Source organism: Callionymus lyra, chromosome 6, assembly GCF_982586985.1.
Source record: "Callionymus lyra chromosome 6, fCalLyr1.hap1.1, whole genome shotgun sequence".
NCBI classification, from domain to species: Eukaryota; Metazoa; Chordata; class Actinopteri; order Syngnathiformes; family Callionymidae; genus Callionymus; species Callionymus lyra.
Window position 1 is genome coordinate 27,402,642 of NC_141823.1, and position 21,864 is coordinate 27,424,505.

General features: G+C 40.4%; 41 non-coding genes across 41 annotated transcripts; 29 read left to right on the forward strand and 12 right to left on the reverse strand.

Annotated features, from left to right (window-relative positions):
• The first annotated feature begins 381 nt into the window (after nucleotides 1-381).
• LOC148077833 (U5 spliceosomal RNA) lies at nucleotides 382-495 on the forward strand. Its single transcript, XR_015711567.1, has one exon. It is a non-coding gene; the product is annotated as a U5 spliceosomal RNA (small nuclear RNA).
• A 440-nt stretch (nucleotides 496-935) lies between these two features.
• trnan-guu (transfer RNA asparagine (anticodon GUU)) lies at nucleotides 936-1,009 on the reverse strand. The gene has a single exon. It is a non-coding gene; the product is annotated as a tRNA-Asn (tRNA).
• Nucleotides 1,010-1,417: 408 nt separating this feature from the next.
• Nucleotides 1,418-1,557, forward strand: LOC148077835 (U4 spliceosomal RNA). Its single transcript, XR_015711702.1, has one exon. It is a non-coding gene; the product is annotated as a U4 spliceosomal RNA (small nuclear RNA).
• A 491-nt stretch (nucleotides 1,558-2,048) lies between these two features.
• LOC148077836 (U5 spliceosomal RNA) lies at nucleotides 2,049-2,162 on the forward strand. The gene has a single exon (XR_015711568.1). It is a non-coding gene; the product is annotated as a U5 spliceosomal RNA (small nuclear RNA).
• A 442-nt stretch (nucleotides 2,163-2,604) lies between these two features.
• Nucleotides 2,605-2,678, reverse strand: trnan-guu (transfer RNA asparagine (anticodon GUU)). Its single transcript has one exon. It is a non-coding gene; the product is annotated as a tRNA-Asn (tRNA).
• Nucleotides 2,679-3,086: 408 nt separating this feature from the next.
• LOC148077838 (U4 spliceosomal RNA) lies at nucleotides 3,087-3,226 on the forward strand. The gene has a single exon (XR_015711703.1). It is a non-coding gene; the product is annotated as a U4 spliceosomal RNA (small nuclear RNA).
• A 491-nt stretch (nucleotides 3,227-3,717) lies between these two features.
• LOC148077839 (U5 spliceosomal RNA) lies at nucleotides 3,718-3,831 on the forward strand. Its single transcript, XR_015711673.1, has one exon. It is a non-coding gene; the product is annotated as a U5 spliceosomal RNA (small nuclear RNA).
• Nucleotides 3,832-4,257: 426 nt separating this feature from the next.
• On the reverse strand, nucleotides 4,258-4,331 carry trnan-guu (transfer RNA asparagine (anticodon GUU)). The gene has a single exon. It is a non-coding gene; the product is annotated as a tRNA-Asn (tRNA).
• Nucleotides 4,332-4,739: 408 nt separating this feature from the next.
• LOC148077841 (U4 spliceosomal RNA) lies at nucleotides 4,740-4,879 on the forward strand. Its single transcript, XR_015711705.1, has one exon. It is a non-coding gene; the product is annotated as a U4 spliceosomal RNA (small nuclear RNA).
• Nucleotides 4,880-5,370: 491 nt separating this feature from the next.
• On the forward strand, nucleotides 5,371-5,484 carry LOC148077842 (U5 spliceosomal RNA). The gene has a single exon (XR_015711569.1). It is a non-coding gene; the product is annotated as a U5 spliceosomal RNA (small nuclear RNA).
• Nucleotides 5,485-5,696: 212 nt separating this feature from the next.
• Nucleotides 5,697-5,810, forward strand: LOC148077843 (U5 spliceosomal RNA). Its single transcript, XR_015711646.1, has one exon. It is a non-coding gene; the product is annotated as a U5 spliceosomal RNA (small nuclear RNA).
• Nucleotides 5,811-6,250: 440 nt separating this feature from the next.
• On the reverse strand, nucleotides 6,251-6,324 carry trnan-guu (transfer RNA asparagine (anticodon GUU)). The gene has a single exon. It is a non-coding gene; the product is annotated as a tRNA-Asn (tRNA).
• A 408-nt stretch (nucleotides 6,325-6,732) lies between these two features.
• Nucleotides 6,733-6,872, forward strand: LOC148077845 (U4 spliceosomal RNA). The gene has a single exon (XR_015711706.1). It is a non-coding gene; the product is annotated as a U4 spliceosomal RNA (small nuclear RNA).
• Nucleotides 6,873-7,363: 491 nt separating this feature from the next.
• Nucleotides 7,364-7,477, forward strand: LOC148077846 (U5 spliceosomal RNA). Its single transcript, XR_015711570.1, has one exon. It is a non-coding gene; the product is annotated as a U5 spliceosomal RNA (small nuclear RNA).
• A 212-nt stretch (nucleotides 7,478-7,689) lies between these two features.
• LOC148077847 (U5 spliceosomal RNA) lies at nucleotides 7,690-7,803 on the forward strand. Its single transcript, XR_015711647.1, has one exon. It is a non-coding gene; the product is annotated as a U5 spliceosomal RNA (small nuclear RNA).
• Nucleotides 7,804-8,243: 440 nt separating this feature from the next.
• trnan-guu (transfer RNA asparagine (anticodon GUU)) lies at nucleotides 8,244-8,317 on the reverse strand. The gene has a single exon. It is a non-coding gene; the product is annotated as a tRNA-Asn (tRNA).
• Nucleotides 8,318-8,725: 408 nt separating this feature from the next.
• LOC148077849 (U4 spliceosomal RNA) lies at nucleotides 8,726-8,865 on the forward strand. Its single transcript, XR_015711707.1, has one exon. It is a non-coding gene; the product is annotated as a U4 spliceosomal RNA (small nuclear RNA).
• Nucleotides 8,866-9,357: 492 nt separating this feature from the next.
• LOC148077850 (U5 spliceosomal RNA) lies at nucleotides 9,358-9,471 on the forward strand. The gene has a single exon (XR_015711674.1). It is a non-coding gene; the product is annotated as a U5 spliceosomal RNA (small nuclear RNA).
• Nucleotides 9,472-9,899: 428 nt separating this feature from the next.
• trnan-guu (transfer RNA asparagine (anticodon GUU)) lies at nucleotides 9,900-9,975 on the reverse strand. The gene has a single exon. It is a non-coding gene; the product is annotated as a tRNA-Asn (tRNA).
• A 408-nt stretch (nucleotides 9,976-10,383) lies between these two features.
• On the forward strand, nucleotides 10,384-10,523 carry LOC148077852 (U4 spliceosomal RNA). Its single transcript, XR_015711708.1, has one exon. It is a non-coding gene; the product is annotated as a U4 spliceosomal RNA (small nuclear RNA).
• A 491-nt stretch (nucleotides 10,524-11,014) lies between these two features.
• On the forward strand, nucleotides 11,015-11,128 carry LOC148077853 (U5 spliceosomal RNA). The gene has a single exon (XR_015711571.1). It is a non-coding gene; the product is annotated as a U5 spliceosomal RNA (small nuclear RNA).
• A 440-nt stretch (nucleotides 11,129-11,568) lies between these two features.
• trnan-guu (transfer RNA asparagine (anticodon GUU)) lies at nucleotides 11,569-11,642 on the reverse strand. The gene has a single exon. It is a non-coding gene; the product is annotated as a tRNA-Asn (tRNA).
• A 408-nt stretch (nucleotides 11,643-12,050) lies between these two features.
• On the forward strand, nucleotides 12,051-12,190 carry LOC148077855 (U4 spliceosomal RNA). The gene has a single exon (XR_015711709.1). It is a non-coding gene; the product is annotated as a U4 spliceosomal RNA (small nuclear RNA).
• Nucleotides 12,191-12,681: 491 nt separating this feature from the next.
• LOC148077856 (U5 spliceosomal RNA) lies at nucleotides 12,682-12,795 on the forward strand. The gene has a single exon (XR_015711572.1). It is a non-coding gene; the product is annotated as a U5 spliceosomal RNA (small nuclear RNA).
• Nucleotides 12,796-13,007: 212 nt separating this feature from the next.
• LOC148077857 (U5 spliceosomal RNA) lies at nucleotides 13,008-13,121 on the forward strand. Its single transcript, XR_015711648.1, has one exon. It is a non-coding gene; the product is annotated as a U5 spliceosomal RNA (small nuclear RNA).
• Nucleotides 13,122-13,561: 440 nt separating this feature from the next.
• On the reverse strand, nucleotides 13,562-13,635 carry trnan-guu (transfer RNA asparagine (anticodon GUU)). The gene has a single exon. It is a non-coding gene; the product is annotated as a tRNA-Asn (tRNA).
• A 408-nt stretch (nucleotides 13,636-14,043) lies between these two features.
• Nucleotides 14,044-14,183, forward strand: LOC148077859 (U4 spliceosomal RNA). Its single transcript, XR_015711711.1, has one exon. It is a non-coding gene; the product is annotated as a U4 spliceosomal RNA (small nuclear RNA).
• Nucleotides 14,184-14,675: 492 nt separating this feature from the next.
• LOC148077860 (U5 spliceosomal RNA) lies at nucleotides 14,676-14,789 on the forward strand. The gene has a single exon (XR_015711675.1). It is a non-coding gene; the product is annotated as a U5 spliceosomal RNA (small nuclear RNA).
• A 428-nt stretch (nucleotides 14,790-15,217) lies between these two features.
• Nucleotides 15,218-15,293, reverse strand: trnan-guu (transfer RNA asparagine (anticodon GUU)). The gene has a single exon. It is a non-coding gene; the product is annotated as a tRNA-Asn (tRNA).
• Nucleotides 15,294-15,701: 408 nt separating this feature from the next.
• Nucleotides 15,702-15,841, forward strand: LOC148077862 (U4 spliceosomal RNA). The gene has a single exon (XR_015711712.1). It is a non-coding gene; the product is annotated as a U4 spliceosomal RNA (small nuclear RNA).
• Nucleotides 15,842-16,332: 491 nt separating this feature from the next.
• Nucleotides 16,333-16,446, forward strand: LOC148077863 (U5 spliceosomal RNA). Its single transcript, XR_015711573.1, has one exon. It is a non-coding gene; the product is annotated as a U5 spliceosomal RNA (small nuclear RNA).
• Nucleotides 16,447-16,658: 212 nt separating this feature from the next.
• LOC148077864 (U5 spliceosomal RNA) lies at nucleotides 16,659-16,772 on the forward strand. Its single transcript, XR_015711649.1, has one exon. It is a non-coding gene; the product is annotated as a U5 spliceosomal RNA (small nuclear RNA).
• Nucleotides 16,773-17,212: 440 nt separating this feature from the next.
• On the reverse strand, nucleotides 17,213-17,286 carry trnan-guu (transfer RNA asparagine (anticodon GUU)). Its single transcript has one exon. It is a non-coding gene; the product is annotated as a tRNA-Asn (tRNA).
• Nucleotides 17,287-17,694: 408 nt separating this feature from the next.
• On the forward strand, nucleotides 17,695-17,834 carry LOC148077866 (U4 spliceosomal RNA). The gene has a single exon (XR_015711713.1). It is a non-coding gene; the product is annotated as a U4 spliceosomal RNA (small nuclear RNA).
• A 461-nt stretch (nucleotides 17,835-18,295) lies between these two features.
• Nucleotides 18,296-18,409, forward strand: LOC148077867 (U5 spliceosomal RNA). Its single transcript, XR_015711574.1, has one exon. It is a non-coding gene; the product is annotated as a U5 spliceosomal RNA (small nuclear RNA).
• Nucleotides 18,410-18,835: 426 nt separating this feature from the next.
• Nucleotides 18,836-18,909, reverse strand: trnan-guu (transfer RNA asparagine (anticodon GUU)). Its single transcript has one exon. It is a non-coding gene; the product is annotated as a tRNA-Asn (tRNA).
• Nucleotides 18,910-19,317: 408 nt separating this feature from the next.
• Nucleotides 19,318-19,457, forward strand: LOC148077869 (U4 spliceosomal RNA). Its single transcript, XR_015711714.1, has one exon. It is a non-coding gene; the product is annotated as a U4 spliceosomal RNA (small nuclear RNA).
• Nucleotides 19,458-19,918: 461 nt separating this feature from the next.
• On the forward strand, nucleotides 19,919-20,032 carry LOC148077870 (U5 spliceosomal RNA). Its single transcript, XR_015711576.1, has one exon. It is a non-coding gene; the product is annotated as a U5 spliceosomal RNA (small nuclear RNA).
• A 426-nt stretch (nucleotides 20,033-20,458) lies between these two features.
• Nucleotides 20,459-20,532, reverse strand: trnan-guu (transfer RNA asparagine (anticodon GUU)). The gene has a single exon. It is a non-coding gene; the product is annotated as a tRNA-Asn (tRNA).
• A 408-nt stretch (nucleotides 20,533-20,940) lies between these two features.
• LOC148077872 (U4 spliceosomal RNA) lies at nucleotides 20,941-21,080 on the forward strand. The gene has a single exon (XR_015711715.1). It is a non-coding gene; the product is annotated as a U4 spliceosomal RNA (small nuclear RNA).
• Nucleotides 21,081-21,571: 491 nt separating this feature from the next.
• On the forward strand, nucleotides 21,572-21,685 carry LOC148077873 (U5 spliceosomal RNA). Its single transcript, XR_015711577.1, has one exon. It is a non-coding gene; the product is annotated as a U5 spliceosomal RNA (small nuclear RNA).
• Nucleotides 21,686-21,864: the final 179 nt, after the last annotated feature.

Genomic DNA, 21,864 nt, shown 5'->3' on the forward strand with positions numbered 1-21,864 from the left:
AACCTGTTGATGAATAGTTATATAGATGCAGATGAGTCTTGAAGATATTTTGGACCTCAGCTTCACTTTTCTAACTAGAATTGGCCAAATTCCAGGGGTACTGGGTGTTGGTGGTCCAGGATCTTCCGACAATTTTTACTGAGAACGCATTATACGAGTTAGTGAAATGATCTGTTTCAAACCAACATTTGTTAAAAAGTGACTTGAATACTTGAACATTGATATTTTTCATCAGCCAAATTGAATTTTTCAATTCCCATTCCCATTGCAGAATTTTTGGGGGATTCAGAACTATTTAGTAAGACGGCTCAGCGGGCCTCACCATTAGTTAAAGGCACATGATGGAGAATACGGCCTCTTCTCAAGCACTGGCTTATCAGTTCACTCGTGTTTCTCTTCAGATCGTATAAATCTTTCGCCTTTTACTAAAGATTTCCGTGGAGAGGGACAACATGAGTCTTTAATAATTTTTTGCTGCCCTTCTTTGGTGGGGCTTCATCATATGTTCAAGTAAAACAGCTGAATTTAGAAACTGTATGTTTCATGGAAGCATTTCCATCATTGAGCATCCTTAAAGTTTTGGTCACACTTGATCAAGTTTCCAACAGGCAGACAAAGCCTATCTGAGGCTGGGTTACTGTTAAATTGGTTAAATGTCTTCCTGAATATTTGGTGCACCTGAAACAAAAAGTTTTGCTGCTTTGTTTTTGATGGAATACATTAGAGAGTATTGATTCAGAGATGGTGCTCTCAAATCTTGTCCAGGTGTGTGGGCTTGTACCACACACCTTTCAGTTAACTGCCAAATGCACTAACCAATGTGGCCACAGAGACACATGCTAGGCAAGCATAGGCAAGCAAGGGTTATGTAACAAACACTATAGTTGTTTTTTTCAAAGTGGGAATTATATAAAGTCAACCTATTAAAACTAGTCCGTCCCTGGGTGGGCTTGAACCACCAACCTTTCGGTTAACAGCCGAACGCGCTAACCAATTGCGCCACAGAGACACATGCAAGACAAGCATAGGCAAGAAAAAAATTAAAGTTGGTTTTTAATTGCACTGGGAATAATGTAAAATCCTTAGCTGCAGAAATGACACACACATTCTGGTTCACCTGATTTCTGATGTCCATCAAAGGCCTTGTTTGGGCAGTAGACAGCACATTAGTCTTGCGTCCTGAGATCCGAGCCTCACACAGGGCACTAAAAAAAGTAGTTATTAACGTTTTACAGTTGCTGCTTCCTGTGAAGATGTTCCTAGTCTGACAAGGTATTTAACAATATGGAGAACATTCTTTCATGATGGCGATAACATTGTGTATCGTTGCCTATGAGGTTAATCGGAGGCCTAGGAAACCGTCATCTGGCATAGTGTGTAGCTACCAGGGGAGCCCATGCTTGGCATTGTGTATATTAGCTTTGCGCAGTGGCAGTATCGTAGCCCATGAGGTTTATCCGAGGCGCGATTATTGCTAGTTGAAAACTTTACCCAATACCCCGCCTTGACGACTTGAAATACAGTCGGCTATGGCAATTTTTGATGTCTCTCAGGAGACTAACTCGTTGTGTGAAATACAATGGAAAAAAGTTTACAGAATACACATGCACTAAATATGTATCAATGGAGGAGTTTTTGAAACGTTTTAAAATACATCTAGGAAGACTAACCTGTTGATGAATAGTTATATAGATGCAGATGAGTCTTGAAGATATTTTGGACCTCAGCTTCACTTTTCTAACTAGAATTGGCCAAATTCCAGGGGTACTGGGTGTTGGTGGTCCAGGATCTTCCGACAATTTTTACTGAGAACGCATTATACGAGTTAGTGAAATGATCTGTTTCAAACCAACATTTGTTAAAAAGTGACTTGAATATTTGAACATTGATATTTTTCATCAGCCAAATTGAATTTTTCAATTCCCATTCCCATTGCAGAATTTTTGGGGGATTCAGAACTATTTAGTAAGACGGCTCAGCGGGCCTCACCATTAGTTAAAGGCACATGATGGAGAATACGGCCTCTTCTCAAGCACTGGCTTATCAGTTCACTCGTGTTTCTCTTCAGATCGTATAAATCTTTCGCCTTTTACTAAAGATTTCCGTGGAGAGGGACAACATGAGTCTTTAATAATTTTTTGCTGCCCTTCTTTGGTGGGGCTTCATCATATGTTCAAGTAAAACAGCTGAATTTAGAAACTGTATGTTTCATGGAAGCATTTCCATCATTGAGCATCCTTAAAGTTTTGGTCACACTTGATCAAGTTTCCAACAGGCAGACAAAGCCTATCTGAGGCTGGGTTACTGTTATATTGGTTAAATGTCTTCCTGAATATTTGGTGCACCTGAAACAAAAAGTTTTGCTGCTTTGTTTTTGATGGAATACATTAGAGAGTATTGATTCAGAGATGGTGCTCTCAAATCTTGTCCATCCCTGGGTGGGCTTGAACCACACACCTTTCAGTTAACTGCCAAATGCACTAACCAATGTGGCCACAGAGACACATGCTAGGCAAGCATAGGCAAGCAAGGTTTATGTAACAAACACTATAGTTGTTTTTTTCAAAGTGGGAATTATATAAAGTCAACCTATTAAAACTAGGCCGTCCCTGGGTGGGCTTGAACCACCAACCTTTCGGTTAACAGCCGAACGCGCTAACCAATTGCGCCACAGAGACACATGCAAGACAAGCATAGGCAAGAAAAAAATTAAAATTGGTTTTTAATTGCACTGGGAATAATGTAAAATCCTTAGCTGCAGAAATGACACACACATTCTGGTTCACCTGATTTCTGATGTCCATCAAAGGCCTTGTTTGGGCAGTAGACAGCACATTAGTCTTACCTCCTGAGATCCGAGCCTCACACAGGGCACTAAAAAAAGTAGTTATTAACGTTTTACAGTTGCTGCTTCCTGTGAAGATGTTCCTAGTCTGACAAGGTATTTAACAATATGGAGAACATTCTTTCATGATGGCGATAACATTGTGTATCGTTGCCTATGAGGTTAATCGGAGGCCTAGGAAACCGTCATCTGGCATAGTGTGTAGCTACCAGGGGAGCCCATGCTTGGCATTGTGTATATTAGCTTTGCGCAGTGGCAGTATCGTAGCCCATGAGGTTTATCCGAGGCGCGATTATTGCTAGTTGAAAACTTTACCCAATACCCCGCCTTGACGACTTGAAATACAGTCGGCTATGGCAATTTTTGATGTCTCTCAGGAGACTAACTCGTTGTGTGAAATACAATGGAAAAAAGTTTACAGAATACACATGCACTAAATATGTATCAATGGAGGAGTTTTTGAAACGTTTTAAAATACATCTAGGAAGACTAACCTGTTGATGAATAGTTATATAGATGCAGATGAGTCTTGAAGATATTTTGGACCTCAGCTTCACTTTTCTAACTAGAATTGGCCAAATTCCAGGGGTACTGGGTGTTGGTGGTCCAGGATCTTCCGACAATTTTTACTGAGAACGCATTATACGAGTTAGTGAAATGATCTGTTTCAAACCAACATTTGTTAAAAAGTGACTTGAATACTTGAACATTGATATTTTTCATCAGCCAAATTGAATTTTTCAATTCCCATTCCCATTGCAGAATTTTTGGGGGATTCAGAACTATTTAGTAAGAAGGCTCAGCGGGCCTCACCATTAGTTAAAGGCACATGATGGAGAATACGGCCTCTTCTCAAGCACTGGCTTATCAGTTCACTCGTGTTTCTCTTCAGATCGTATAAATCTTTCGCCTTTTACTAAAGATTTCTGTGGAGAGGGACAACATGAGTCTTTAATAATTTTTTGCTGCCCTTCTTTGGTGGGGCTTCATCATATGTTCAAGTAAAACAGCTGAATTTAGAAACTGTATGTTTCATGGAAGCATTTCCATCATTGAGCATCCTTAAAGTTTTGGTCACACTTGATCAAGTTTCCAACAGGCAGACAAAGCCTATCTGAGGCTGGGTTACTGTTATATTGGTTAAATGTCTTCCTGAATATTTGGTGCACCTGAAACAAAAAGTTTTGCTGCAATACATTAGAGAGTATTGATTCAGAGATGGTGCTCTCAAATCTTGTCCAGGTGTGTGGGCTTGTACCACACACCTTTCAGTTAATTGCCAAATGCACTAACCAATGTGGCCACAGAGACACATGCTAGGCAAGCATAGGCAAGCAAGGTTTATGTAACAAACACTATAGTTGTTTTTTTCAAAGTGGGAATTATATAAAGTCAACCTATTAAAACTAGGCCGTCCCTGGGTGGGCTTGAACCACCAACCTTTCGGTTAACAGCCGAACGCGCTAACCAATTGCGCCACAGAGACACATGCAAGACAAGCATAGGCAAGAAAAAAATTAAAGTTGGTTTCTAATTGCACTGGGAATAATGTAAAATCCTTAGCTGCAGAAATGACACACACATTCTGGTTCACCTGATTTCTGATGTCCATCAAAGGCCTTGTTTGGGCAGTAGACAGCACATTAGTCTTGCCTCCTGAGATCCGAGCCTCACACAGGGCACTAAAAAAAGTAGTTATTAACGTTTTACAGTTGCTGCTTCCTGTGAAGATGTTCCTAGTCTGACAAGGTATTTAACAATATGGAGAACATTCTTTCATGATGGCGATAACATTGTGTATCGTTGCCTATGAGGTTAATCGGAGGCCTAGGAAACCGTCATCTGGCATAGTGTGTAGCTACCAGGGGAGCCCATGCTTGGCATTGTGTATATTAGCTTTGCGCAGTGGCAGTATCGTAGCCCATGAGGTTTATCCGAGGCGCGATTATTGCTAGTTGAAAACTTTACCCAATACCCCGCCTTGACGACTTGAAATACAGTCGGCTATGGCAATTTTTGATGTCTCTCAGGAGACTAACTCGTTGTGTGAAATACAATGGAAAAAAGTTTACAGAATACACATGCACTAAATATGTATCAATGGAGGAGTTTTTGAAACGTTTTAAAATACATCTAGGAAGACTAACCTGTTGATGAATAGTTATATAGATGCAGATGAGTCTTGAAGATATTTTGGACCTCAGCTTCACTTTTCTAACTAGAATTGGCCAAATTCCAGGGGTACTGGGTGTTGGTGGTCCAGGATCTTCCGACAATTTTTACTGAGAACGCATTATACGAGTTAGTGAAATGATCTGTTTCAAACCAACATTTGTTAAAAAGTGACTTGAATACTTGAACATTGATATTTTTCATCAGCCAAATTGAATTTTTCAATTCCCATTCCCATTGCAGAATTTTTGGGGGATTCAGAACTATTTAGTAAGACGGCTCAGCGGGCCTCACCATTAGTTAAAGGCACATGATGGAGAATACGGCCTCTTCTCAAGCACTGGCTTATCAGTTCACTCGTGTTTCTCTTCAGATCGTATAAATCTTTCGCCTTTTACTAAAGATTTCCGTGGAGAGGGACAACATGAGTCTTTAATAATTTTTTGCTGCCCTTCTTTGGTGGGGCTTCATCATATGTTCAAGTAAAACAGCTGAATTTAGAAACTGTATGTTTATACGTTTCATGGAAGCATTTCCATCATTGAGCATTCTTAAAGTTTAGGTCACAGAATTTTTGGAGGATTCAGAACTATTTAGTAAGACGGCTCAGCGGGCCTCACCATTAGCTAAAGGCACATGATGGAGAATACGGCCTCTTCTCAAGCACTGGCTTATCAGTTCACTCGTGTTTCTCTTCAGATCGTATAAATCTTTCGCCTTTTACTAAAGATTTCCGTGGAGAGGGACAGCATGAGTCTTTAATAATTTTTTGCTGCCCTTCTTTGGTGGGGCTTCATCATATGTTCAAGTAAAACAGCTGAATTTAGAAACTGTATGTTTCATGGAAGCATTTCCATCATTGAGCATCCTTAAAGTTTTGGTCACACTTGATCAAGTTTCCAACAGGCAGACAAAGCCTATCTGAGGCTGGGTTACTGTTAAATTGGTTAAATGTCTTCCTGAATATTTGGTGCACCTGAAACAAAAAGTTTTGCTGCTTTGTTTTTGATGGAATACATTAGAGAGTATTGATTCAGAGATGGTGCTCTCAAATCTTGTCCAGGTGTGTGGGCTTGTACCACACACCTTTCAGTTAACTGCCAAATGCACTAACCAATGTGGCCACAGAGACACATGCTAGGCAAGCATAGGCAAGCAAGGGTTATGTAACAAACACTATAGTTGTTTTTTTCAAAGTGGGAATTATATAAAGTCAACCTATTAAAACTAGGCCGTCCCTGGGTGGGCTTGAACCACCAACCTTTCGGTTAACAGCCGAACGCGCTAACCAATTGCGCCACAGAGACACATGCAAGACAAGCATAGGCAAGAAAAAAATTAAAGTTGGTTTCTAATTGCACTGGGAATAATGTAAAATCCTTAGCTGCAGAAATGACACACACATTCTGGTTCACCTGATTTCTGATGTCCATCAAAGGCCTTGTTTGGGCAGTAGACAGCACATTAGTCTTGCCTCCTGAGATCCGAGCCTCACACAGGGCACTAAAAAAAGTAGTTATTAACGTTTTACAGTTGCTGCTTCCTGTGAAGATGTTCCTAGTCTGACAAGGTATTTAACAATATGGAGAACATTCTTTCATGATGGCGATAACATTGTGTATCGTTGCCTATGAGGTTAATCGGAGGCCTAGGAAACCGTCATCTGGCATAGTGTGTAGCTACCAGGGGAGCCCATGCTTGGCATTGTGTATATTAGCTTTGCGCAGTGGCAGTATCGTAGCCCATGAGGTTTATCCGAGGCGCGATTATTGCTAGTTGAAAACTTTACCCAATACCCCGCCTTGACGACTTGAAATACAGTCGGCTATGGCAATTTTTGATGTCTCTCAGGAGACTAACTCGTTGTGTGAAATACAATGGAAAAAAGTTTACAGAATACACATGCACTAAATATGTATCAATGGAGGAGTTTTTGAAACGTTTTAAAATACATCTAGGAAGACTAACCTGTTGATGAATAGTTATATAGATGCAGATGAGTCTTGAAGATATTTTGGACCTCAGCTTCACTTTTCTAACTAGAATTGGCCAAATTCCAGGGGTACTGGGTGTTGGTGGTCCAGGATCTTCCGACAATTTTTACTGAGAACGCATTATACGAGTTAGTGAAATGATCTGTTTCAAACCAACATTTGTTAAAAAGTGACTTGAATACTTGAACATTGATATTTTTCATCAGCCAAATTGAATTTTTCAATTCCCATTCCCATTGCAGAATTTTTGGGGGATTCAGAACTATTTAGTAAGACGGCTCAGCGGGCCTCACCATTAGTTAAAGGCACATGATGGAGAATACGGCCTCTTCTCAAGCACTGGCTTATCAGTTCACTCGTGTTTCTCTTCAGATCGTATAAATCTTTCGCCTTTTACTAAAGATTTCCGTGGAGAGGGACAACATGAGTCTTTAATAATTTTTTGCTGCCCTTCTTTGGTGGGGCTTCATCATATGTTCAAGTAAAACAGCTGAATTTAGAAACTGTATGTTTATACGTTTCATGGAAGCATTTCCATCATTGAGCATTCTTAAAGTTTTGGTCACAGAATTTTTGGAGGATTCAGAACTATTTAGTAAGACGGCTCAGCGGGCCTCACCATTAGCTAAAGGCACATGATGGAGAATACGGCCTCTTCTCAAGCACTGGCTTATCAGTTCACTCGTGTTTCTCTTCAGATCGTATAAATCTTTCGCCTTTTACTAAAGATTTCCGTGGAGAGGGACAGCATGAGTCTTTAATAATTTTTTGCTGCCCTTCTTTGGTGGGGCTTCATCATATGTTCAAGTAAAACAGCTGAATTTAGAAACTGTATGTTTCATGGAAGCATTTCCATCATTGAGCATCCTTAAAGTTTTGGTCACACTTGATCAAGTTTCCAACAGGCAGACAAAGCCTATCTGAGGCTGGGTTACTGTTAAATTGGTTAAATGTCTTCCTGAATATTTGGTGCACCTGAAACAAAAAGTTTTGCTGCTTTGTTTTTGATGGAATACATTAGAGAGTATTGATTCAGAGATGGTGCTCTCAAATCTTGTCCAGGTGTGTGGGCTTGTACCACACACCTTTCAGTTAACTGCCAAATGCACTAACCAATGTGGCCACAGAGACACATGCTAGGCAAGCATAGGCAAGCAAGGGTTATGTAACAAACACTATAGTTGTTTTTTTCAAAGTGGGAATTATATAAAGTCAACCTATTAAAACTAGGCCGTCCCTGGGTGGGCTTGAACCACCAACCTTTCGGTTAACAGCCGAACGCGCTAACCAATTGCGCCACAGAGACACATGCAAGACAAGCATAGGCAAGAAAAAAATTAAAGTTGGTTTTTAATTGCACTGGGAATAATGTAAAATCCTTAGCTGCAGAAATGACACACACATTCTGGTTCACCTGATTTCTGATGTCCATCAAAGGCCTTGTTTGGGCAGTAGACAGCACATTAGTCTTGCGTCCTGAGATCCGAGCCTCACACAGGGCACTAAAAAAAGTAGTTATTAACGTTTTACAGTTGCTGCTTCCTGTGAAGATGTTCCTAGTCTGACAAGGTATTTAACAATATGGAGAACATTCTTTCATGATGGCGATAACATTGTGTATCGTTGCCTATGAGGTTAATCGGAGGCCTAGGAAACCGTCATCTGGCATAGTGTGTAGCTACCAGGGGAGCCCATGCTTGGCATTGTGTATATTAGCTTTGCGCAGTGGCAGTATCGTAGCCCATGAGGTTTATCCGAGGCGCGATTATTGCTAGTTGAAAACTTTACCCAATACCCCGCCTTGACGACTTGAAATACAGTCGGCTATGGCAATTTTTGATGTCTCTCAGGAGACTAACTCGTTGTGTGAAATACAATGGAAAAAAGTTTACAGAATACACATGCACTAAATATGTATCAATGGAGGAGTTTTTGAAACGTTTTAAAATACATCTAGGAAGACTAACCTGTTGATGAATAGTTATATAGATGCAGATGAGTCTTGAAGATATTTTGGACCTCAGCTTCACTTTTCTAACTAGAATTGGCCAAATTCCAGGGGTACTGGGTGTTGGTGGTCCAGGATCTTCCGACAATTTTTTACTGAGAACGCATTATACGAGTTAGTGAAATGATCTGTTTCAAACCAACATTTGTTAAAAAGTGACTTGAATACTTGAACATTGATATTTTTCATCAGCCAAATTGAATTTTTCAATTCCCATTCCCATTGCAGAATTTTTGGGGGATTCAGAACTATTTAGTAAGACGGCTCAGCGGGCCTCACCATTAGTTAAAGGCACATGATGGAGAATACGGCCTCTTCTCAAGCACTGGCTTATCAGTTCACTCGTGTTTCTCTTCAGATCGTATAAATCTTTCGCCTTTTACTAAAGATTTCCGTGGAGAGGGACAACATGAGTCTTTAATAATTGTTTGCTGCCCTTCTTTGGTGGGGCTTCATCATATGTTCAAGTAAAACAGCTGAATTTAGAAACTGTATGTTTCATGGAAGCATTTCCATCATTGAGCATCCTTAAAGTTTTGGTCACACTTGATCAAGTTTCCAACAGGCAGACAAAGCCTATCTGAGGCTGGGTTACTGTTATATTGGTTAAATGTCTTCCTGAATATTTGGTGCACCTGAAACAAAAAGTTTTGCTGCTTTGTTTTTGATGGAATACATTAGAGAGTATTGATTCAGAGATGGTGCTCTCAAATCTTGTCCCTCCCTGGGTGGGCTTGAACCACACACCTTTCAGTTAACTGCCAAATGCACTAACCAATGTGGCTAGGCAAGCATAGGCAAGCAAGGTTTATGTAACAAACACTATAGTTGTTTTTTTTCAAAGTTGGAATTATATAAAGTCAACCTATTAAAACTAGGCCATCCCTGGGTGGGCTTGAACCACCAACCTTTCGGTTAACAGCCGAACGCGCTAACCAATTGCGCCACACAGAGACACATGCAAGACAAGCATAGGCAAGAAAAAAATTAAAGTTGGTTTCTAATTGCACTGGGAATAATGTAAAATCCTTAGCTGCAGAAATGACACACACATTCTGGTTCACCTGATTTCTGATGTCCATCAAAGGCCTTGTTTGGGCAGTAGACAGCACATTAGTCTTGCGTCCTGAGATCCGAGCCTCACACAGGGCACTAAAAAAAGTAGTTATTAACGTTTTACAGTTGCTGCTTCCTGTGAAGATGTTCCTAGTCTGACAAGGTATTTAACAATATGGAGAACATTCTTTCATGATGGCGATAACATTGTGTATCGTTGCCTATGAGGTTAATCGGAGGCCTAGGAAACCGTCATCTGGCATAGTGTGTAGCTACCAGGGGAGCCCATGCTTGGCATTGTGTATATTAGCTTTGCGCAGTGGCAGTATCGTAGCCCATGAGGTTTATCCGAGGCGCGATTATTGCTAGTTGAAAACTTTACCCAATACCCCGCCTTGACGACTTGAAATACAGTCGGCTATGGCAATTTTTGATGTCTCTCAGGAGACTAACTCGTTGTGTGAAATACAATGGAAAAAAGTTTACAGAATACACATGCACTAAATATGTATCAATGGAGGAGTTTTTGAAACGTTTTAAAATACATCTAGGAAGACTAACCTGTTGATGAATAGTTATATAGATGCAGATGAGTCTTGAAGATATTTTGGACCTCAGCTTCACTTTTCTAACTAGAATTGGCCAAATTCCAGGGGTACTGGGTGTTGGTGGTCCAGGATCTTCCGACAATTTTTACTGAGAACGCATTATACGAGTTAGTGAAATGATCTGTTTCAAACCAACATTTGTTAAAAAGTGACTTGAATACTTGAACATTGATATTTTTCATCAGCCAAATTGAATTTTTCAATTCCCATTCCCATTGCAGAATTTTTGGGGGATTCAGAACTATTTAGTAAGACGGCTCAGCGGGCCTCACCATTAGTTAAAGGCACATGATGGAGAATACGGCCTCTTCTCAAGCACTGGCTTATCAGTTCACTCGTGTTTCTCTTCAGATCGTATAAATCTTTCGCCTTTTACTAAAGATTTCCGTGGAGAGGGACAACATGAGTCTTTAATAATTTTTTGCTGCCCTTCTTTGGTGGGGCTTCATCATATGTTCAAGTAAAACAGCTGAATTTAGAAACTGTATGTTTCATGGAAGCATTTCCATCATTGAGCATCCTTAAAGTTTTGGTCACACTTGATCAAGTTTCCAACAGGCAGACAAAGCCTATCTGAGGCTGGGTTACTGTTAAATTGGTTAAATGTCTTCCTGAATATTTGGTGCACCTGAAACAAAAAGTTTTGCTGCTTTGTTTTTGATGGAATACATTAGAGAGTATTGATTCAGAGATGGTGCTCTCAAATCTTGTCCAGGTGTGTGGGCTTGTACCACACACCTTTCAGTTAACTGCCAAATGCACTAACCAATGTGGCCACAGAGACACATGCTAGGCAAGCATAGGCAAGCAAGGGTTATGTAACAAACACTATAGTTGTTTTTTTCAAAGTGGGAATTATATAAAGTCAACCTATTAAAACTAGGCCGTCCCTGGGTGGGCTTGAACCACCAACCTTTCGGTTAACAGCCGAACGCGCTAACCAATTGCGCCACAGAGACACATGCAAGACAAGCATAGGCAAGAAAAAAATTAAAGTTGGTTTTTAATTGCACTGGGAATAATGTAAAATCCTTAGCTGCAGAAATGACACACACATTCTGGTTCACCTGATTTCTGATGTCCATCAAAGGCCTTGTTTGGGCAGTAGACAGCACATTAGTCTTGCGTCCTGAGATCCGAGCCTCACACAGGGCACTAAAAAAAGTAGTTATTAACGTTTTACAGTTGCTGCTTCCTGTGAAGATGTTCCTAGTCTGACAAGGTATTTAACAATATGGAGAACATTCTTTCATGATGGCGATAACATTGTGTATCGTTGCCTATGAGGTTAATCGGAGGCCTAGGAAACCGTCATCTGGCATAGTGTGTAGCTACCAGGGGAGCCCATGCTTGGCATTGTGTATATTAGCTTTGCGCAGTGGCAGTATCGTAGCCCATGAGGTTTATCCGAGGCGCGATTATTGCTAGTTGAAAACTTTACCCAATACCCCGCCTTGACGACTTGAAATACAGTCGGCTATGGCAATTTTTGATGTCTCTCAGGAGACTAACTCGTTGTGTGAAATACAATGGAAAAAAGTTTACAGAATACACATGCACTAAATATGTATCAATGGAGGAGTTTTTGAAACGTTTTAAAATACATCTAGGAAGACTAACCTGTTGATGAATAGTTATATAGATGCAGATGAGTCTTGAAGATATTTTGGACCTCAGCTTCACTTTTCTAACTAGAATTGGCCAAATTCCAGGGGTACTGGGTGTTGGTGGTCCAGGATCTTCCGACAATTTTTACTGAGAACGCATTATACGAGTTAGTGAAATGATCTGTTTCAAACCAACATTTGTTAAAAAGTGACTTGAATACTTGAACATTGATATTTTTCATCAGCCAAATTGAATTTTTCAATTCCCATTCCCATTGCAGAATTTTTGGGGGATTCAGAACTATTTAGTAAGACGGCTCAGCGGGCCTCACCATTAGTTAAAGGCACATGATGGAGAATACGGCCTCTTCTCAAGCACTGGCTTATCAGTTCACTCGTGTTTCTCTTCAGATCGTATAAATCTTTCGCCTTTTACTAAAGATTTCCGTGGAGAGGGACAACATGAGTCTTTAATAATTTTTTGCTGCCCTTCTTTGGTGGGGCTTCATCATATGTTCAAGTAAAACAGCTGAATTTAGAAACTGTATGTTTATACGTTTCATGGAAGCATTTCCATCATTGAGCATTCTTAAAGTTTAGGTCACAGAATTTTTGGAGGATTCAGAACTATTTAGTAAGACGGCTCAGCGGGCCTCACCATTAGCTAAAGGCACATGATGGAGAATACAGCCTCTTCTCAAGCACTGGCTTATCAGTTCACTCGTGTTTCTCTTCAGATCGTATAAATCTTTCGCCTTTTACTAAAGATTTCCGTGGAGAGGGACAGCATGAGTCTTTAATAATTTTTTGCTGCCCTTCTTTGGTGGGGCTTCATCATATGTTCAAGTAAAACAGCTGAATTTAGAAACTGTATGTTTCATGGAAGCATTTCCATCATTGAGCATCCTTAAAGTTTTGGTCACACTTGATCAAGTTTCCAACAGGCAGACAAAGCCTATCTGAGGCTGGGTTACTGTTAAATTGGTTAAATGTCTTCCTGAATATTTGGTGCACCTGAAACAAAAAGTTTTGCTGCTTTGTTTTTGATGGAATACATTAGAGAGTATTGATTCAGAGATGGTGCTCTCAAATCTTGTCCAGGTGTGTGGGCTTGTACCACACACCTTTCAGTTAACTGCCAAATGCACTAACCAATGTGGCCACAGAGACACATGCTAGGCAAGCATAGGCAAGCAAGGGTTATGTAACAAACACTATAGTTGTTTTTTTCAAAGTGGGAATTATATAAAGTCAACCTATTAAAACTAGGCCGTCCCTGGGTGGGCTTGAACCACCAACCTTTCGGTTAACAGCCGAACGCGCTAACCAATTGCGCCACAGAGACACATGCAAGACAAGCATAGGCAAGAAAAAAATTAAAGTTGGTTTTTAATTGCACTGGGAATAATGTAAAATCCTTAGCTGCAGAAATGACACACACATTCTGGTTCACCTGATTTCTGATGTCCATCAAAGGCCTTGTTTGGGCAGTAGACAGCACATTAGTCTTGCGTCCTGAGATCCGAGCCTCACACAGGGCACTAAAAAAAGTAGTTATTAACGTTTTACAGTTGCTGCTTCCTGTGAAGATGTTCCTAGTCTGACAAGGTATTTAACAATATGGAGAACATTCTTTCATGATGGCGATAACATTGTGTATCGTTGCCTATGAGGTTAATCGGAGGCCTAGGAAACCGTCATCTGGCATAGTGTGTAGCTACCAGGGGAGCCCATGCTTGGCATTGTGTATATTAGCTTTGCGCAGTGGCAGTATCGTAGCCCATGAGGTTTATCCGAGGCGCGATTATTGCTAGTTGAAAACTTTACCCAATACCCCGCCTTGACGACTTGAAATACAGTCGGCTATGGCAATTTTTGATGTCTCTCAGGAGACTAACTCGTTGTGTGAAATACAATGGAAAAAAGTTTACAGAATACACATGCACTAAATATGTATCAATGGAGGAGTTTTTGAAACGTTTTAAAATACATCTAGGAAGACTAACCTGTTGATGAATAGTTATATAGATGCAGATGAGTCTTGAAGATATTTTGGACCTCAGCTTCACTTTTCTAACTAGAATTGGCCAAATTCCAGGGGTACTGGGTGTTGGTGGTCCAGGATCTTCCGACAATTTTTTACTGAGAACGCATTATACGAGTTAGTGAAATGATCTGTTTCAAACCAACATTTGTTAAAAAGTGACTTGAATACTTGAACATTGATATTTTTCATCAGCCAAATTGAATTTTTCAATTCCCATTCCCATTGCAGAATTTTTGGGGGATTCAGAACTATTTAGTAAGACGGCTCAGCGGGCCTCACCATTAGTTAAAGGCACATGATGGAGAATACGGCCTCTTCTCAAGCACTGGCTTATCAGTTCACTCGTGTTTCTCTTCAGATCGTATAAATCTTTCGCCTTTTACTAAAGATTTCCGTGGAGAGGGACAACATGAGTCTTTAATAATTGTTTGCTGCCCTTCTTTGGTGGGGCTTCATCATATGTTCAAGTAAAACAGCTGAATTTAGAAACTGTATGTTTCATGGAAGCATTTCCATCATTGAGCATCCTTAAAGTTTTGGTCACACTTGATCAAGTTTCCAACAGGCAGACAAAGCCTATCTGAGGCTGGGTTACTGTTATATTGGTTAAATGTCTTCCTGAATATTTGGTGCACCTGAAACAAAAAGTTTTGCTGCTTTGTTTTTGATGGAATACATTAGAGAGTATTGATTCAGAGATGGTGCTCTCAAATCTTGTCCCTCCCTGGGTGGGCTTGAACCACACACCTTTCAGTTAACTGCCAAATGCACTAACCAATGTGGCTAGGCAAGCATAGGCAAGCAAGGTTTATGTAACAAACACTATAGTTGTTTTTTTTCAAAGTTGGAATTATATAAAGTCAACCTATTAAAACTAGGCCATCCCTGGGTGGGCTTGAACCACCAACCTTTCGGTTAACAGCCGAACGCGCTAACCAATTGCGCCACACAGAGACACATGCAAGACAAGCATAGGCAAGAAAAAAATTAAAGTTGGTTTCTAATTGCACTGGGAATAATGTAAAATCCTTAGCTGCAGAAATGACACACACATTCTGGTTCACCTGATTTCTGATGTCCATCAAAGGCCTTGTTTGGGCAGTAGACAGCACATTAGTCTTGCGTCCTGAGATCCGAGCCTCACACAGGGCACTAAAAAAAGTAGTTATTAACGTTTTACAGTTGCTGCTTCCTGTGAAGATGTTCCTAGTCTGACAAGGTATTTAACAATATGGAGAACATTCTTTCATGATGGCGATAACATTGTGTATCGTTGCCTATGAGGTTAATCGGAGGCCTAGGAAACCGTCATCTGGCATAGTGTGTAGCTACCAGGGGAGCCCATGCTTGGCATTGTGTATATTAGCTTTGCGCAGTGGCAGTATCGTAGCCCATGAGGTTTATCCGAGGCGCGATTATTGCTAGTTGAAAACTTTACCCAATACCCCGCCTTGACGACTTGAAATACAGTCGGCTATGGCAATTTTTGATGTCTCTCAGGAGACTAACTCGTTGTGTGAAATACAATGGAAAAAAGTTTACAGAATACACATGCACTAAATATGTATCAATGGAGGAGTTTTTGAAACGTTTTAAAATACATCTAGGAAGACTAACCTGTTGATGAATAGTTATATAGATGCAGATGAGTCTTGAAGATATTTTGGACCTCAGCTTCACTTTTCTAACTAGAATTGGCCAAATTCCAGGGGTACTGGGTGTTGGTGGTCCAGGATCTTCCGACAATTTTTACTGAGAACGCATTATACGAGTTAGTGAAATGATCTGTTTCAAACCAACATTTGTTAAAAAGTGACTTGAATACTTGAACATTGATATTTTTCATCAGCCAAATTGAATTTTTCAATTCCCATTCCCATTGCAGAATTTTTGGGGGATTCAGAACTATTTAGTAAGACGGCTCAGCGGGCCTCACCATTAGTTAAAGGCACATGATGGAGAATACGGCCTCTTCTCAAGCACTGGCTTATCAGTTCACTCGTGTTTCTCTTCAGATCGTATAAATCTTTCGCCTTTTACTAAAGATTTCCGTGGAGAGGGACAACATGAGTCTTTAATAATTTTTTGCTGCCCTTCTTTGGTGGGGCTTCATCATATGTTCAAGTAAAACAGCTGAATTTAGAAACTGTATGTTTATACGTTTCATGGAAGCATTTCCATCATTGAGCATTCTTAAAGTTTAGGTCACAGAATTTTTGGAGGATTCAGAACTATTTAGTAAGACGGCTCAGCGGGCCTCACCATTAGCTAAAGGCACATGATGGAGAATACAGCCTCTTCTCAAGCACTGGCTTATCAGTTCACTCGTGTTTCTCTTCAGATCGTATAAATCTTTCGCCTTTTACTAAAGATTTCCGTGGAGAGGGACAGCATGAGTCTTTAATAATTTTTTGCTGCCCTTCTTTGGTGGGGCTTCATCATATGTTCAAGTAAAACAGCTGAATTTAGAAACTGTATGTTTCATGGAAGCATTTCCATCATTGAGCATCCTTAAAGTTTTGGTCACACTTGATCAAGTTTCCAACAGGCAGACAAAGCCTATCTGAGGCTGGGTTACTGTTAAATTGGTTAAATGTCTTCCTGAATATTTGGTGCACCTGAAACAAAAAGTTTTGCTGCTTTGTTTTTGATGGAATACATTAGAGAGTATTGATTCAGAGATGGTGCTCTCAAATCTTGTCCAGGTGTGTGGGCTTGTACCACACACCTTTCAGTTAACTGCCAAATGCACTAACCAATGTGGCCACAGAGACACATGCTAGGCAAGCATAGGCAAGCAAGGGTTATGTAACAAACACTATAGTTGTTTTTTTCAAAGTGGGAATTATATAAAGTCAACCTATTAAAACTAGGCCGTCCCTGGGTGGGCTTGAACCACCAACCTTTCGGTTAACAGCCGAACGCGCTAACCAATTGCGCCACAGAGACACATGCAAGACAAGCATAGGCAAGAAAAAAATTAAAGTTGGTTTTTAATTGCACTGGGAATAATGTAAAATCCTTAGCTGCAGAAATGACACACACATTCTGGTTCACCTGATTTCTGATGTCCATCAAAGGCCTTGTTTGGGCAGTAGACAGCACATTAGTCTTGCGTCCTGAGATCCGAGCCTCACACAGGGCACTAAAAAAAGTAGTTATTAACGTTTTACAGTTGCTGCTTCCTGTGAAGATGTTCCTAGTCTGACAAGGTATTTAACAATATGGAGAACATTCTTTCATGATGGCGATAACATTGTGTATCGTTGCCTATGAGGTTAATCGGAGGCCTAGGAAACCGTCATCTGGCATAGTGTGTAGCTACCAGGGGAGCCCATGCTTGGCATTGTGTATATTAGCTTTGCGCAGTGGCAGTATCGTAGCCCATGAGGTTTATCCGAGGCGCGATTATTGCTAGTTGAAAACTTTACCCAATACCCCGCCTTGACGACTTGAAATACAGTCGGCTATGGCAATTTTTGATGTCTCTCAGGAGACTAACTCGTTGTGTGAAATACAATGGAAAAAAGTTTACAGAATACACATGCACTAAATATGTATCAATGGAGGAGTTTTTGAAACGTTTTAAAATACATCTAGGAAGACTAACCTGTTGATGAATAGTTATATAGATGCAGATGAGTCTTGAAGATATTTTGGACCTAATTCCAGGGGTACTGGGTGTTGGTGGTCCAGGATCTTCCGACAATTTTTACTGAGAACGCATTATACGAGTTAGTGAAATGATCTGTTTCAAACCAACATTTGTTAAAAAGTGACTTGAATACTTGAACATTGATATTTTTCATCAGCCAAATTGAATTTTTCAATTCCCATTCCCATTGCAGAATTTTTGGGGGATTCAGAACTATTTAGTAAGACGGCTCAGCGGGCCTCACCATTAGTTAAAGGCACATGATGGAGAATACGGCCTCTTCTCAAGCACTGGCTTATCAGTTCACTCGTGTTTCTCTTCAGATCGTATAAATCTTTCGCCTTTTACTAAAGATTTCCGTGGAGAGGGACAACATGAGTCTTTAATAATTTTTTGCTGCCCTTCTTTGGTGGGGCTTCATCATATGTTCAAGTAAAACAGCTGAATTTAGAAACTGTATGTTTCATGGAAGCATTTCCATCATTGAGCATCCTTAAAGTTTTGGTCACACTTGATCAAGTTTCCAACAGGCAGACAAAGCCTATCTGAGGCTGGGTTACTGTTATATTGGTTAAATGTCTTCCTGAATATTTGGTGCACCTGAAACAAAAAGTTTTGCTGCAATACATTAGAGAGTATTGATTCAGAGATGGTGCTCTCAAATCTTGTCCAGGTGTGTGGGCTTGTACCACACACCTTTCAGTTAATTGCCAAATGCACTAACCAATGTGGCCACAGAGACACATGCTAGGCAAGCATAGGCAAGCAAGGTTTATGTAACAAACACTATAGTTGTTTTTTTCAAAGTGGGAATTATATAAAGTCAACCTATTAAAACTAGGCCGTCCCTGGGTGGGCTTGAACCACCAACCTTTCGGTTAACAGCCGAACGCGCTAACCAATTGCGCCACAGAGACACATGCAAGACAAGCATAGGCAAGAAAAAAATTAAAGTTGGTTTCTAATTGCACTGGGAATAATGTAAAATCCTTAGCTGCAGAAATGACACACACATTCTGGTTCACCTGATTTCTGATGTCCATCAAAGGCCTTGTTTGGGCAGTAGACAGCACATTAGTCTTGCGTCCTGAGATCCGAGCCTCACACAGGGCACTAAAAAAAGTAGTTATTAACGTTTTACAGTTGCTGCTTCCTGTGAAGATGTTCCTAGTCTGACAAGGTATTTAACAATATGGAGAACATTCTTTCATGATGGCGATAACATTGTGTATCGTTGCCTATGAGGTTAATCGGAGGCCTAGGAAACCGTCATCTGGCATAGTGTGTAGCTACCAGGGGAGCCCATGCTTGGCATTGTGTATATTAGCTTTGCGCAGTGGCAGTATCGTAGCCCATGAGGTTTATCCGAGGCGCGATTATTGCTAGTTGAAAACTTTACCCAATACCCCGCCTTGACGACTTGAAATACAGTCGGCTATGGCAATTTTTGATGTCTCTCAGGAGACTAACTCGTTGTGTGAAATACAATGGAAAAAAGTTTACAGAATACACATGCACTAAATATGTATCAATGGAGGAGTTTTTGAAACGTTTTAAAATACATCTAGGAAGACTAACCTGTTGATGAATAGTTATATAGATGCAGATGAGTCTTGAAGATATTTTGGACCTAATTCCAGGGGTACTGGGTGTTGGTGGTCCAGGATCTTCCGACAATTTTTACTGAGAACGCATTATACGAGTTAGTGAAATGATCTGTTTCAAACCAACATTTGTTAAAAAGTGACTTGAATACTTGAACATTGATATTTTTCATCAGCCAAATTGAATTTTTCAATTCCCATTCCCATTGCAGAATTTTTGGGGGATTCAGAACTATTTAGTAAGACGGCTCAGCGGGCCTCACCATTAGTTAAAGGCACATGATGGAGAATACGGCCTCTTCTCAAGCACTGGCTTATCAGTTCACTCGTGTTTCTCTTCAGATCGTATAAATCTTTCGCCTTTTACTAAAGATTTCCGTGGAGAGGGACAACATGAGTCTTTAATAATTTTTTGCTGCCCTTCTTTGGTGGGGCTTCATCATATGTTCAAGTAAAACAGCTGAATTTAGAAACTGTATGTTTCATGGAAGCATTTCCATCATTGAGCATCCTTAAAGTTTTGGTCACACTTGATCAAGTTTCCAACAGGCAGACAAAGCCTATCTGAGGCTGGGTTACTGTTATATTGGTTAAATGTCTTCCTGAATATTTGGTGCACCTGAAACAAAAAGTTTTGCTGCAATACATTAGAGAGTATTGATTCAGAGATGGTGCTCTCAAATCTTGTCCAGGTGTGTGGGCTTGTACCACACACCTTTCAGTTAATTGCCAAATGCACTAACCAATGTGGCCACAGAGACACATGCTAGGCAAGCATAGGCAAGCAAGGTTTATGTAACAAACACTATAGTTGTTTTTTTCAAAGTGGGAATTATATAAAGTCAACCTATTAAAACTAGGCCGTCCCTGGGTGGGCTTGAACCACCAACCTTTCGGTTAACAGCCGAACGCGCTAACCAATTGCGCCACAGAGACACATGCAAGACAAGCATAGGCAAGAAAAAAATTAAAGTTGGTTTTTAATTGCACTGGGAATAATGTAAAATCCTTAGCTGCAGAAATGACACACACATTCTGGTTCACCTGATTTCTGATGTCCATCAAAGGCCTTGTTTGGGCAGTAGACAGCACATTAGTCTTGCGTCCTGAGATCCGAGCCTCACACAGGGCACTAAAAAAAGTAGTTATTAACGTTTTACAGTTGCTGCTTCCTGTGAAGATGTTCCTAGTCTGACAAGGTATTTAACAATATGGAGAACATTCTTTCATGATGGCGATAACATTGTGTATCGTTGCCTATGAGGTTAATCGGAGGCCTAGGAAACCGTCATCTGGCATAGTGTGTAGCTACCAGGGGAGCCCATGCTTGGCATTGTGTATATTAGCTTTGCGCAGTGGCAGTATCGTAGCCCATGAGGTTTATCCGAGGCGCGATTATTGCTAGTTGAAAACTTTACCCAATACCCCGCCTTGACGACTTGAAATACAGTCGGCTATGGCAATTTTTGATGTCTCTCAGGAGACTAACTCGTTGTGTGAAATACAATGGAAAAAAGTTTACAGAATACACATGCACTAAATATGTATCAATGGAGGAGTTTTTGAAACGTTTTAAAATACATCTAGGAAGACTAACCTGTTGATGAATAGTTATATAGATGCAGATGAGTCTTGAAGATATTTTGGACCTCAGCTTCACTTTTCTAACTAGAATTGGCCAAATTCCAGGGGTACTGGGTGTTGGTGGTCCAGGATCTTCCGACAATTTTTACTGAGAACGCATTATACGAGTTAGTGAAATGATCTGTTTCAAACCAACATTTGTTAAAAAGTGACTTGAATACTTGAACATTGATATTTTTCATCAGCCAAATTGAATTTTTCAATTCCCATTCCCATTGCAGAATTTTTGGGGGATTCAGAACTATTTAGTAAGACGGCTCAGCGGGCCTCACCATTAGTTAAAGGCACATGATGGAGAATACGGCCTCTTCTCAAGCACTGGCTTATCAGTTCACTCGTGTTTCTCTTCAGATCGTATAAATCTTTCGCCTTTTACTAAAGATTTCCGTGGAGAGGGACAACATGAGTCTTTAATAATTTTTTGCTGCCCTTCTTTGGTGGGGCTTCATCATATGTTCAAGTAAAACAGCTGAATTTAGAAACTGTATGTTTATACGTTTCATGGAAGCATTTCCATCATTGAGCATCCTTAAAGTTTTGGTCACACTTGATCAAGTTTCCAACAGGCAGACAAAGCCTATCTGAGGCTGGGTTACTGTTATATTGGTTAAATGTCTTCCTGAA